The following is a 9,977-nucleotide window of genomic DNA, read 5'->3' as shown; positions in this document are numbered from 1 at the left end:
TGTACGAGCGGAAGTGTACACTAAATTGCATTAATAAAGATTATTATATGAGCTTTGAGCCCCGTCGGAGTGGGGATTTTTAAAGTGGGGTTAAGCATGGCACGAGGTGAGTAGGGGGTCCGGGGGTATGCTCCCCGGAGAAAGTTTTAAAATTGGATGGCTTTAAACGCCTTTTCTTGGTATCTGAATCGCAAAATTAGCCATTCTTAAACAATAATTTTAAAACTATTTTGAGCATTATTGTGCATAATATTATAACCCAAATATGTGTCTCTCTCCACCCCCTTAACATCTTGATTAGCAAAATTACCCATTTTCAGACAGTGATCACTTCCTCTTTTGGAGTTTTATAATCCAAAAATTATTATTTAGCAGAGTTCAAACTCGTTACTGTTAAATCTCAATCACTAAGTGGTGAATTTTAGCGTTGACCAGTGGCGGGAGAACGGGGAGGGGGACCCAGGAAAAAGCCATAGAATCAACTTTGCTTCGTATATAAGTATGACTATCATATATTTCATTGTAATTTGACTTTGATAACTTTTTTTTAAAGGACACTATTCCAGGGACGGATCTGTCTAGGTAGGGCAGACACAGCTTACACAAAAAAAAAAAAAAAAAAAAAAAACCCAACAAAAAACCCCACAACAACAACAACAACAACACAAAACAAACAAAAAACCCCACCGATACAAAGCGGCACTTGTAAATTAAAACTTTAAAATGCACTATTCTAGGGACGGCTCGGTCTAGGTAGGGCAGTTATAAATAAAAACGATACAAAGGAGCACTTGAACATTATAACTCTAAAGGACACTATTCTAGGGACGGCTCGGTCTAGGTAGTGAAGTTATAATACAAAGGGGCATTTGTAAATATAACTTTAACTGGAACTATTTTAGGGACGGCTCTGTCTAGGTAGGACAAGTATACATAAAACACGACACAAAGGGGCATTTGTAAATTATAGCTGTAGATGACACTATTCAAGAGACAGCTGTCTAGGTATTGCAGGTATATATAAAAAATGACACAGGCTATTGTTCATTGGTAAATTTGAAAATCTATGCAATTTCGAAGCAAAAACTATAAGGCTATCATTATGCAATTTTGATCACTCAACTTTAAGTCGCTCATTACTCGCATTAGACAATGTGGTGAACCCCACTGAGACTCGGTAACACTGACACACATCTTCAATCGTGCGCATACACGCACAACGTAACTTCATACAGCTAAAAATGCTTACGTGCAAAACTATTTTTATATAAACAAAAGGGCACTTGAACATTTTGAGGGCACTTGTAAAATCGGGGGGGGGGGGGGGGGGGGGGGGGGCAGGACGTGACCCCCTTGTCCCCCCTCCCCCCGGATCCGCCTCTGCCGCACCGCCTATTTGAAAGGTACAGACGTCGGCACAGTTCAGGAACAGTTAAAGTTTGTTTTGTTTAACGACACTACTAGAGCACATTGATTTATTAATCATCGGCTATTGGATGTCAAAGATTTGGTAATTTTGACATATTATTAGAGAGGAAACCCGTTACATTTTCCCATTAGTAGCAAGGGATTTTTTTATGTGCACAATTCCACAGACAGGATAATACATACCACGGCCTTTGATATACCAGTCGTCATGCACTGGTTGGACCGAGAAAGAGCCCAATGGGCCCACCAACGGGGATCGATCCCAAACCGACCGCGCCTCAAGCGCGTGCTTTGGCTACGTCCGGCCCGTGTTCCGGAATAGTACAAGAGCATTAGGGTTTGGGGTGGGAAAAAAGGTAGATAGCTGATTTTTTTCAGGAAACATTCCTGAAACACCCCTTTCTTTTGGGGTATTTTGCATAATTAACCTAATTTGCATATTAATGAGCAAATGTCCCAAAAGTCAGAAAATGGACCAAACAGCTCACAGTATCATCAACCATTACCTTGAATTGAGTAACAACACTTGCGTTTAATAATATTTTATTAAAACTTTTGGTATTTATGGGCCTTACAGACCAATCAGAACACTGCAAATACCTCCTAATTTACATAATTTGCATGCAAAATGGCCAAAATCAAACAAATTACATACTATTGCTATTGGAGCACCTAATTTTTTTTTCATGGAAATGTGGGACAGTTTTCTTCTGAGCTTTTGCACTGCAATGTGTGCAGGAATGTGAATATTCAAGAATATGATATGATTAGCATAATTGTGCCATTCAAAAATAAATAATTTAAAAGAAAATGAGAGATGACGATCTACATCACAAAATAAAATAACAGAACTTGATCATCAAATTGTTAGATATCTTTTATGGAAACTTAGATATGACTGATTAAAGTTAAATCCTGATAGTGATTGCGAATCTTTATGTACTGTCATCGTAATTGACTGGGGTTGAATTTTCACATGTTTGGCCACAACACGATGAACACATTGCAGTGCAGAAGAGTCCAGCTTTCCGACATTTGCATTTTTTCATGCATGTTGCCTTGCAACCGCAGCTGACAATCTTGAGCACCCTATCTAGAGCAGCAGCACGATTTGTTGATATGGGAGACAACACTCCATCAACAAGCTCCCATCCCCACTCTGTGGCTGAAATGTCCGAATTGCCTAGCCAGCCCTGGACAGTGAAGTACGTTCGATACGAATGGAACTTGGCTGCTGCAGAAGTTGGAGGCAGCAATTTTAGCTGAAAGCTATCAGAGGTTACCGACTTGCGGCTTACTCTTTGCATGTAACTCAGGTGTCTCAGTTGGTCCAGTGTGGTGGCCTTCTTTGCACCATACAGTCTGAGCGGCAACTTTTCACCAGCTGCAGCAATCTCATCATGGCTAGCATCTATCTCACTGAACACATTCAGTATGGTCCAGTCTTCTTTTATGTCTTGAAGTGCAGAAATTACTTTCTGCTTTCCAATGTTATAAGGTGCTGACACGGTGTCGCAACCAATGATGACATGTGCCAGAAGGATATGTGACTTCACATTAGGAGAGAGGGCATCCTGGATGTCGGATATCGAGTAAACAGTATCTGGTTTGGTGGTGGTCTGCATGTTGATGTTCAATTCTTTTGTCACCGAATGAGTAAGGATAACCATCAAGTCTGCATCATTGCCAACAAGAACAACCGGCTGCCTAGTTTGTGCATTTGTCATAGCCACACGACAGATCAAGTAATCAGCATCACCTTCACTTTGGTAACAGGTGACATGTTTCTGCTCAAAAGCATTCTTAAGGAAAGGTATAAGTTGAGCTTTGTTTTTCCGGTTGTTCAGAAAAGCCGGTTGTTTGACAGTCACTGGTGCATCAAGACTGACAACAACGTCTGGTGATGTAATACGGCTAGCTCGACGATCTTGCTCACATGTTTTGGTGTTGGCACTAGTGTCAGTGTAGCCATCAAAAACTACTGATGAATTTTGTCCATACAGTTTGAGAACGAAGTATACATAGCTGTTGCAAACTCCAGCATATGTACAATCCTTAGGCCAAGAAACAAAGTGAAGCAGATATCATCCATCTATCACGAAATGGCTACCAGGAGGAGCTGAGGCTGCAGCAGTAACAGGCTTTTGCAGTATGTGTGCTACATTCTTGCGCATAATGCCCTTTTGAAACAATGCTGTGGGCTGTTTGCTGAATTCAAACTTCAGATCTTTTGCCATTTCTGCACGATCAGTTATTACACATGTAACTCTCATCAAAAGCAGTGTTGGATTCAGTTCAATCTCTTGCCCTCGTACAACCTCAGCATTGCGTGACATGCAAATGGAAACAACCCTGTCCTTTCTTCGGAGTTTCATGTCTGCATAATTGTTTCCAGAAAGGGCCTCTGCTGCTGATTGCCCAATGGTAAATGCTTCATCTGCATTAGCATTCTTGGCTGACACTACACATGTTGAAATTGAGACAAGACCATCAATAGTTTCAAAACCAACTTCTGCAGCAGCCAAGTTCCATTCGTATCGAACGTACCTTACTGTCCAGGGCTGGCTAGGCAATTCGGACATATCAGCCACAGAATGGGGATGGGAGTTTGTTGATGGAGTGTTGTCTCCCATATCAACAAATCGTGCTGCTGCTCCAAATAGGGTGCTCAAGATTGTCAGCTGCGGTTGCAAGGCAACATGCATGAAAAAAATGCAAATGTCGGAAAGCTGGACTCTTCTGCACTGCAATGTGTTCATCGTGTTAGGGCCAAACATGTGAAAATTCAACCCGTCAATTATGATGACAGTAAATAAAGATTCGCAATCACTATCAGGATTTAACTTTAATCAGTCATATCTAAGTTTTCATAAAAGATATCTAAGAATTTGATGATCAAGTTCTGTTATTTTATTTTGTGATGTGGATCGTCATCTCTTATTTTCCTTTAAATTATTTATTTTTGAATGGCACAATTATGCTAATCATATCATATTCTTAATATTCACATTCCTGCACACACTGCAGTGCTAAAGCTCAGAGGAAACTGTCCCACATTTTCCTGAAAAAAATTTAGATGCTCCAATAGCAATAGTATGTAATTTGTCTGATTTTGGCCATTTTGCATGCAAATTATGCAAATTAGGAGGTATTTGTAATGTTCTGATTGGTCTGTAAGGCCCATAAATACTAAAAGTTTTAATAAAATATTATTAAACTCAAGTGTTGTTACTCAATTCAAGGTAATGGTTGATGATACTGTGAGCTGTTTGGTCCATTTTCTGACTTTTGGGGCATTTGCTCATTAATATGCAAGAGGATTTTTGGGGACTCATCAGATATGCGATCATGGATGTTTTAAGAATGTTTCCTGAAAAAAATCAGCTTTCTACATTTTTTTCCAACCCCATATTATATGTAAACTGGTTAATGCTCTTGTACTAGAAGTATTTTTGAGTGCTTTATCTCTGTATTACTGTTCGCTTTGTCCAGAACGTCAAAACAACAAACAACAACAAAAACCAACCCCTGTCCCCAAACACCACCAAAAAAACCCAACCAACCAACAACCCAACAACATCATCATCATCATCAGCATCAGCATCAGTATCATCAGCAACAACAACAACAACAATACAAATAAGCAAACAAACACCCACAGTGGCGAAAAAAGGTGCCAAGGTGTGTGTGTGGGGGGGGGGGGGGGGGAAGGGCACACCCAGATATCTAAAAATGTAAATATAGGCCTATAAAACCATCGCTGCTGCTACTGGATCATGGGTGGGGTGGGTGGGACACATGCCCCCTTGCCCTACCCCCGCTTCCTACACCAGTGACCCACCCATAAAAACCTCCCAAAAACAGCAAACACCCAAACACTTCGGAACACTGTTCAAGAACCGTGTTATCTGTTCTGTGCAGAGGTGGTGCAGCCAGAGCAGTGACGTTACAAACATGGCGACAATTACTCCAACACTAGATATTTTTGTTAATAATCATATTATTATTATTATTTATATTCTCATTCATAATACTAGAAGGTTAATGGTTGCTTTTTGACAATAAATTCGCCTAAAACTCAATAAATAAGTAACGACAATAGTTGATTTACAATAAATTCGCCTAAAACTCAATAAATAAGTAACAACAATAACTGATTTATTATTTTAATGATGCCGTTTTAACCAAAAAAATTATCTGCCGTTACATTCAAATGAATTCCTTTTTTGCCAAAGAAAATGATTTCGGTTTAGTACTGGTGTAAAAATAGGCCTTTAAACTATGTTTGTCTAATGCAGTAATAACAACAACAAGAAATTCATGGGTAAACTGGTTGCTTTATTCCCGGCATAAAAGCCCATTGCATTATACTGCCCATCAAAAAGATGCCGTAGGAATCTAAGCTCCCATCTATCTACTACATGTATATCTATATTCCTAAGACTAATCTTTACTAAAAAAAAATAATTTCATAACATACATAATTAAACATAGAGAAGTACAAATATATATATATATATACTAATAATAATAATATGGTGTGGGTGGGTGGGAGATTAAATATTCTTCATTCTATGCTAGCGCTAAATACCACAAGACTAAGCGCGGCAGTCGTGCTATCTTACATGTAGTTACCACGCCGTATACCAGGCCTCCGATTGGCTGCGTCTACAGTGTCCAAGATGTTACCAATGCCAGGACATCGCAGCTTCCCGCCATGCACCCGGCATCTGATTGGCTGGTTCTCATCTGACCCTGATTACCCTCGTGCCAGATGGTCGGTGACCGCACGCCGTTTAAACCGTAATTAGTGTTTAATTACTTACTTAAACTATGTTTGTCTAATGCAGTAATAACAACAACAAGATTTTCATGGGTAAACTGGTTGCTTTATTCCCGGCATAAAAGCCCATTGCATTATACTGCCCATCAAAAAGATGCCGTAGAAATCTAAGCTCCCAATCTACCCACAAACAAGTAGCCAGTAGGGGTACTTTAGAATAATTATTACGTTGTAGGCCATAGTTTTTTGTGTATATCTAAACTGTTATTCTATGGCATTAAAGGTAGAGATTTAACTAAAACAGTCATAGCGGCGAGTCGGGACTGGAACGGCACCTCCACGTAGGCCAGATAGGCATCGCTTTTCCAATCACCTAACATTTTTATCCATTCAGTAGGCAGTCCAGCTTGAAGGGCCCAAGTTGCCCCACCCCTGCGAAATGAATGCCCGGTGTACTGATCCCCTGGATATCCAATATCCGTTAATACCTTCCTAAGTTTGCCCAAGAAGGAACTATATAGTAACGGGCTAATTCTAGTGGACGTGTGGCTTAAGAAAGCTGGAGCATGACTGTTTGGTACGTTGGCCAAAGAGAAGGCTCGCATCAGGGCAGATACCGCACACAGGGGGTGACTCGGCAAATAGGGGAGGGGTATAGAGAGGACCCGCTCCTTAAACTGTATAGTCTTTGTTAAGCGCACTGACATAACAGCTCCCCAGTGATAAAAGGTAAAGTCCGCCCTGGTTGGGTGGCGTAATTGATTAAAATCTTCGGACTTTTCCGGTAGCAAGTTAGATTTCCGTAGCAGTGCATAAAACGCCGTGAGACACACTGCCCAGAACATAACATCATCCAAACATTGCATATCAAGCCTTTCATAAATTTGGCACAAAATAGCTGGGGTAATAGGTAGTTTTCTAGACACCGCATCACCCTTTTGTCGTTGATGAATTACTTACATATTGCATATATACTCTTCAAAAAAAGAAACGCAAAAGGGTACAAATGGGTTATAACTCCGATTTTATGTTTCCTACCGGTTCATGCTTTGTGAATATAAGGTCATTGCATGTCCCAAAAACATTCCCACGGTTACATTCGATAAAACGCAGCTACTGTACAATAAAGTTCCAAAATGTGAATATTCGCAAAAACGCAGCCACGTGCAAACCATGTCACCACTGCACGTGCGTTGTCTGCACGTGCAACATGAACACCGACAGTATAAAAGTGCAGGGTGTTCGCTTGCCTGGCCTCTGTATCTGGCCGACAGTTGACAATCCAGGACATGCCACGTCTCAGTGAACCGCAGAGAAACAATGCCATCGGCCGACTAGACGCAGGCGAATCCAGAACGGCCGTTGCCAGGGCATTCCATGTGTCCCCAAGCACCATCTCCAGACTGTGGGACCGTTACCAGCAACATGGATCAACACGTGACCGCCCTAGATCCGGTCGACCACGGGTCACTACCCCCGGGCAGGATCGCTACATCCGGGTACGCCACCTTCGGGAACGATTGACTACTGCCACCTCCACAGCCGCAGCAATACCAGGTTTGCGCAGGATATCCGACCAGACCGTACGGAACCGCCTACGTGAGGTAGGAATTCGTGCCAGACGTCCAGTTCGAGGTGTCATCTTAACACCACAACACAGTCGACTCCGACTGCAGTGGTGCCAGATTCATCGACAATGGCCTCAACTGCGATGGAGACAGGTGTGGTTCAGTGACGAGTCCCGATTTCTGCTCCGACGTCATGATGGAAGATGTCGCGTGTATAGGCGTCGTGGTGAACGTTATGCGGCAAACTGCGTGCAGGAAGTGGACAGATTCGGCGGGGGTAGTGTCATGGTGTGGGCAGCCATCTCACACACTGGCAGAACTGACCTGGTCCACGTGCAGGGCAACCTGAATGCACAGGGCTACATTGACCAGATCCTCCGGCCACACATCGTTCCAGTTATGGCCAACGCCAACGCAGTGTTCCAACATGACAACGCCAGGCCTCACACAGCACGTCTCACAACGGCTTTCCTACAGAACAACAACATTAATGTCCTTCCTTGGCCATCGATATCACCAGATTTGAACCCAATTGAGCATCTATGGGACGAGTTGGACCGACGCCTCCGACAGCGACAACCACAGCCCCAGACCCTGCCCGAGCTGGCAGCAGCCTTGCAGGCCGAGTGGGCCACCATCCCCCGGGACGTCATCCGTACTCTGGTTGCTTCAATGGGCAGGCGGTGCCAGGCAGTTGTCAAGACACGCGGAGGCCACACCCGGTATTGACTCCAGATGACCTTGACCTTGGTGGTGTGTCCTATCACTTACTCACAATGGACTAGAGTGAATTGTGAACAATCCTGCAACATTTGGTAATTATCGGACTCACCATTCAATAATTAAATCAATTCTCCAAATGTTACGACAATGTGGTTTTGCGTTTCTTCTTTTGAAGAGTATATGTTATTATGTTACACTGCTAAAATAAAAATAAATTAAGACTCTCTGTAACCACATTCAGTAAGTTATTTGGCGCCACATCATTTGCCTATTAGTTCGATTCCTAGCAGGAGACAGAACAGACATACCGTGGAGTCAATACGGAAGGACCTTTAGTGGGCCTTATTTTTTTAAATATGGATTATAAATGGAAATTACATTCATTTGGAATACCAAACCTAGTTATTATATGATCGAAAACATGTTAATTGAACTACGATCGAGGGAATTCCACGACACGCTTCATTTTTAAGATTTGGAACTCTTGTGAAAAGTCATAAAAAAAATAAAAATACGGCAAAACAAACTCGTAGTGATGAGGCTGTATATACAACCGTATAATGTATTTTAGAATTGTATATAAACGACCGCCGTGTACAGAGACTTGGCAAATGAGGGCCGGCTATATAATAAATTAATTTAAAAATACGCTGAAATAAAATAATAAACAGTCGGAACATGAACTAACCATTTATTATTATTATTATTATTATTATTATTATTATTATGTGAGTGTGCATGGAATTTAACAGGGGAGAGAGTCTAGACGGTTACAAGGGCTATAGTGCTTGGTTCGAAAACGGATGACATGTTTTCCAGCATCACAAATGTGGCATATTATGACTAACCAGTCGTTTTTCGTTAAACGTTTACAAATTATTTTGACTGATTTGCAAAGTGGACATTCGGTTTAATGTACAGAATAAATCAACAACAACCAAACAAAAAAACAAAACAAAAAAAAAGAGAAAAAATGTGTCGCATGTTTTCCGTCCAAAGATTGGGATTCCCAGTATGGAGTTCGTCGCGGTAAGACTGCACGTGCTTTCGCGGCTCGACTTGGGGATCCTTCACTTTTGTTGTTTTTGTCAACGAAGTGAAGTTTTCTACTGGGATGTATGCGGCCATTGGAACTGATTGACCGCTGGAACGCTTCTCGTTTCGACAGTCTGCACCACCAGGTTGGATTCTTTTTTAGTGAGATTCCTTGCCTCCACGTCATTTCTCCGTCTGACTATGTTGACTTGTTTTTTTCGTGACTCGTATAACGGCCATTAATTAGAGATGCGCATCAAAATTTTAAAGGCCCACTATTTAATTTTTGGATGTAAATTTCAAAATTGTCCGCTTAATTGTTTTCTGTCCCGGGACAAATTAATTGTACATATTTTCATATAATACTTTGTTGGGTCAATAATCCTATTCGTATGTATATATTTTGCCATTTATATGTATGTATATAAAACTGTGTATAT

This window comes from Gigantopelta aegis, chromosome 3 (genome assembly GCF_016097555.1).
Source record: "Gigantopelta aegis isolate Gae_Host chromosome 3, Gae_host_genome, whole genome shotgun sequence".
NCBI lineage: Eukaryota > Metazoa > Mollusca > Gastropoda > Neomphalida > Peltospiridae > Gigantopelta > Gigantopelta aegis.
This window is presented reverse-complemented; position numbering follows the sequence as displayed.